Genomic DNA, 4,703 nt, shown 5'->3' on the forward strand with positions numbered 1-4,703 from the left:
TTTTAAGGACAAGGATCAGGGCTTGGTGCAGTAAAGTGAAGGAATGGCTTTACTTTTCCAGTTGTAAAAGTAAACACCAGCCAGGTGTGGTGGCTGGGGCCTGTATTCTACCTATTTATTAGGAGTCTGAAACCTGGGGGTTACTTGAGTTTAGGAATTCAGGGCCAGCCTGGGCAATATAGGAACATTCTGTCTCAAAGATTAAAAATAGAAAGTGCTTGCTAGGTAAACCTGTGTTTGATCCTCAGAACTTAAATGAAAAGCCAGGCATGGTGGTGTGTGCTTGTCATTTCAGTGCTGGTGAAGCACACCCAGGAGGGTCGCTGGGCCTCCCTGACCAGCTGCTAGCCTACTCTAACCAATGAGAGACCCTGTCTCAAACTTGAAGTGGCTGGAAACTTGAAGTGGCTGGCTCCTGAGGAACCACCCCCAAGGTTGGCCTGTGACCTCCACTTGTACACATACACACACGTGCACCTACAGGAACGCATACAAAGGATGCAGAACAGAACAAAAGCTCACCCAGGGAAGAACGTTTAGAATTAGAAAAGGCTGGTCACTTTTGTTGACATCATTGTGTAGTTGTGAGGATAAAAAGTGTGGAAGACTGCCCTTTCTGAATCTCTCGGTGTGCGGCTTTCAGGGTCAGTTGTATCTTTGCTATAATAAATGATCCTGAATGGAAAGAATTCAGCTTTACTTACTGTCTTAGTTAGGGTTTTACTGCTCTGAACACACACCATGACCAAGGCAACTCTTATAAGGACAACATTTAATTGGGACTGGCTTACAGGTTCAGAGGTTCAGTTCATTATCATCAAGGTGGGAGCAGTGCAGCATCTAGGCAGGCATGGTGCAGGAGGAGCTGAGAGTTCTACATCCTCATTTGAAAGCTACTAGTGGAAGATTGACTCCCAGGAAGCTAGGATGAGGGCCTTATAGCCCACACCCACAGTGACATACCTACTCCAACAAGGCCACACCTCCTCATAGTGCCACTCCCTCGGCTGAGAATATATAAACCATCACACTCACAAATCTTATTTTTTTTAGATTTATTTATTATGTGTATGTATGTTTTGTCTGTTTGTCTATCTGTACACCCCATATTTGCTGGTGCCTGTGAAGCCAGGAGAGGGTGTCAGATTCTCCCAGAACTGCAGGTATGTACTGTTGTGAGCTGCTGTGTGGGTGCTGGGAACCAAACCTGTGTCTTTGGTAAGAGCAAGGAGTACTAATTCCTGATGAGTCTAGTTACCTTTCCAACCCCATTCCTTATAAATCTTGACTTTTCTTGTTGTCTGCATGAATGAAAAAAAAAAGGAAAGAAAGAAGGAAATAAAAAAGGAAGGACATGATCACTCCTAGGTGTTGTAGAGGAGGTTTGTTGTTGACATGAACCCTGTGCTAAGGCTGTGAAATGAACCTGTTTTCAGGACCTGTGGGATCTCTTTGGATTTTGTTTCCAGCGCTTCTTTCAGGACTTCCTGCCTGCGCTAGTCTGATTAGTTGTTCATTTGAGTCTGGGACTTAGGGGCCTTTCATAAAAACTTTCTGGGGTCTGGGAAGGCCTCAGTTTCCCCCTGTGCCCGACTCCTTTACTGTACCCACTTTTGGTTAAGATTTGTTTGTGTGTGCGCATGTGTATGTGTTTATGTGTGCGTGTGTGCATGTGTGTGTGTGCGCACATGTGCGTGTATGTGTGTATAGGTATGTGTGTGTATGCATGTGTGTATGTGTATTGTGTATGTGTGTGCATGCGCATGTGTGTGTGTATGTGTGTGCGTGCATGTGTGTATGCGCACCCGTGCATGTGTGTATGTATGTGTGCATGTGTATGTGTGTCTCTGTGTGTGTATGTGTGCATGTGTGTGTCTGTGTGTGTGTCTGTGTGTATATGTGTGTGCCTGTGTGTCTCTGTGTGTGTGTGTGCGTGCATTGTATGCGTGTGTGTGCATGTGTGTATGTGTGTGCATATGTTTGTGTCTGTGTGTGTGTCTGTGTGTGTGTCTGTGTATGTATGTACGTATGTGTGTGTGTCTGTGTGTGTGTGCATGTGTGCCTGTGTATGTATATGTGTGTGTCTCTGTGTGTGCGTGTGTGTCTGTGTGCGTTGTGTGTGTCTGTGTGTGTGCATTGTGTGTATGCATGTGTGTGTGTGCATGTGTGTGTATGTCTCTGTGTGTGTCTGTGTGCGTGTGTGTGTGTGTGTGTATGTGTGTGCATGTGTATGTGTGCACACGTGAACATGTGAATAGAGGTGTCCACAGAAGCTAGAGGTGTAGAGTTAGAGTAGCAGGGGGTTGTGAGTCGCTGGGCATGAGTGCTGGGTCCCGTACTCGGGTTGTCTGTCAAAGCAGTGACACCCTCTTCCTCTCTGAGCCATCTCTGCAGCCTCTGTACCACTTCTTATTCTTCACTTCCTGCATTTGCTTTGGGTTTTCCCTTTGTTTGGTCTCCGCCCCTACCCTCTCTTGCTCTCAAGCTCCTTATTTACTGTACTAGGAATATTTGTTGAACCACAGGGAGGCTGTAGCCTTCCTCAGCATGGTCTCCTGAAGGCCATCCCTTGAACAAGGAAACCAACTTGTTTTTATCCCTGCCTTCTCTCCAGCCTTACTGGGGTATGTATAACTGACTGTGTGTGTGTGTGGGAGGTGTGCAGCATGGGAGTTGGAGAGAAGGCTAAGAACGGTTGCTGCTTTTACAGGGGATTCCCAGAACCCACACCGGGAAGCTCACCACCATCTCTAAATTGAACTCCAGGGGATCTGGTGCCATCTTTTAGCCTCTGAGAAAGCCTGTACTTGCCTCTGCCTCCCAAACCCTGGGATTAAAGGCATGCAACACCATCTTTTTTTTTTTTTTTTTTTTTTTGGTTTTTCGAGACAGAGTTTCTCTGTGTAACCGTGGCTGTCCTGGAACTCACTCTGTAGACCAGGCTGGCCTCGAACTCAGAAATCCGCCTGCCTCTGCCTCCCAAGTGCTGGGATTAAAGGCGTGCGCCACCACCGCCCGGCTTACACCATCTTTTTTAAATAGCACTTTTCGTGTGTGTGTATGTGTGTGTGTGTGCGTGCATTTTCTTGCATGTTCAGGTGCACACATGTGTAGGGTGCATTGGAAGCCATACGACAACATTGCTATCACTTTTTAGATGCTGTACACCTTGGACTTTGAGAAAGGGCTCCCGCTGGCCTGGAGCTCATTGATTCATCTAGGTTGATGAACCCCAGGAGTTCCCTTGTCTTCACCTCCCCTGTACTGAGATTATAAGCATACACCATTGCATTTGAGGTTGCTTTTTTTGTTTTGTTTTGTTTTGGTTATTTTGTAAATGTGATTCAGGGGATCAAATTCAGGTTGTTGCACCTGTGACCCAGGCACCTTACCAGTTGAGCATCTCCTCAGCCTTCCTGTTTTGTTGATTACTTCTTTTGTCTTGCCTTGCTCCCGTTTGACTTGTCCACCAGTCCTGTGGCCTTCAATGCGGTTGGACTGTGGACCGGAAGAACAATGATAAATCTTCCTTTTCGTCTGAAGATGTGTTTCACCACCTTCCACCCCTGCAGAAGTGAAAGTAGCAGGCAGAGCTCCGCCCCTTCCCTGGACCCTCCCTGTGCTGCCTGGGATGCACTTGGGAGCTGTACATGTACAGGTGCATCAGACCGAGGAACTCACACTGCAGGCCTGTTAGGCTCCCTGTCGAGGCTCTGCGCTGGGGGCAGTGTAGTGCACTATTGTGTGTTCATACAGGCCTGGATAAGCACTTCGGGCCAGAATCTTTCTGGGGCTCCTTGGTATTTCCCAACCCATGTAGACCCTGTGTGCCCAGAACACTCTTCTGAGTGGCTCTTCTTGGCTATGTGGAGTGGTCTGCTTGTCTATTCAAGGGGGCCAGTTTCCTGTCCGAGGCTCATCTGTCATGCAAAGGGTCTGTAGGCACAAAGACGCAAGGAAGAGGTGCCTCGGCTTCCCAGGCTTGGCGTCAGCAAGCCCTGAATTGGCTGAATAGTGCCAGGGGAGGGTACAGAGAAGGGACTTCCAGGGCTAGATTCCAGGCATTATCTCCTCCTGTATTGGGCTGGCCCAGGGCCCAGGCCTACAGCTGTGTGTTGAGTCCTGGCCTTCAGAGCTGTGGCAGATTTATTTTTTAACTGAAGAATAGGCTGTGGCGATACCATAGAAGTCATCTATGCCCAATAGCTGTAGGCTTGAAGGCTCCAGTGACTTAAAGGCTGATGCAGGGCTCTCAACAGGAACCCGGGCCAGTGCTCGGGCATGCCCTTTGTACGCTGTGACTTAGGGAGGTAGGTGCCTCGTATCTCCCCCGACTCCCAGCCTTGTTGGCTCCTGCCTATGGGCTGAGCCTTGCAGCCACATGCCCTTCTCTCCTGCTCTCGCTCTGACCCAGCCTTGTCAGCAAGTGGTGCTACCACCTGCTGTGGACTAGCGGTGTTTGACTGCCAGGAATAATGCTCCATATTAGCCATCTCTGAATAGCTCAAAAAATGGGACACAAGGCACTTGCAGGGTCCCCTGTCTCCCAGACACACCTTTCAGAGACTTGAGCTCTGAAACCCTGGGGCCTTTTCTAGGTTTCTTTTCTTGGCCCACTATGCCTTGTAATTTAGGGGTGTATGTAAAACTTAGGTGGCAGCTGTTTTTCTTTCTGGAGCCCACTGTCCTTTTTTTTTTTTTTT

General features: G+C 48.2%; 1 protein-coding gene across 2 annotated transcripts in view; it reads left to right on the top strand.

The window, feature by feature from the left end:
• The window catches only part of Gpt2 (glutamic--pyruvic transaminase 2), a 34,274-nt gene that overhangs the window by 3,608 nt on the left and 25,963 nt on the right, over positions 1 to 4,703 (top strand). Inside the window, exon 1 of one of the 2 annotated variants that reach the window (XM_031340664.1) lies at positions 2,180 to 2,624. The exons of the other annotated variant lie outside the window; for it this stretch is intronic. The gene's annotated coding sequence lies outside the window, so the exon portion shown is untranslated. Of the gene's footprint in view, positions 1 to 2,179; positions 2,625 to 4,703 lie in introns of those variants that run through there. 2 annotated transcript variants of the gene reach the window in all.

Source organism: Mastomys coucha, unplaced genomic scaffold, assembly GCF_008632895.1.
Source record: "Mastomys coucha isolate ucsf_1 unplaced genomic scaffold, UCSF_Mcou_1 pScaffold22, whole genome shotgun sequence".
NCBI classification, from domain to species: Eukaryota; Metazoa; Chordata; class Mammalia; order Rodentia; family Muridae; genus Mastomys; species Mastomys coucha.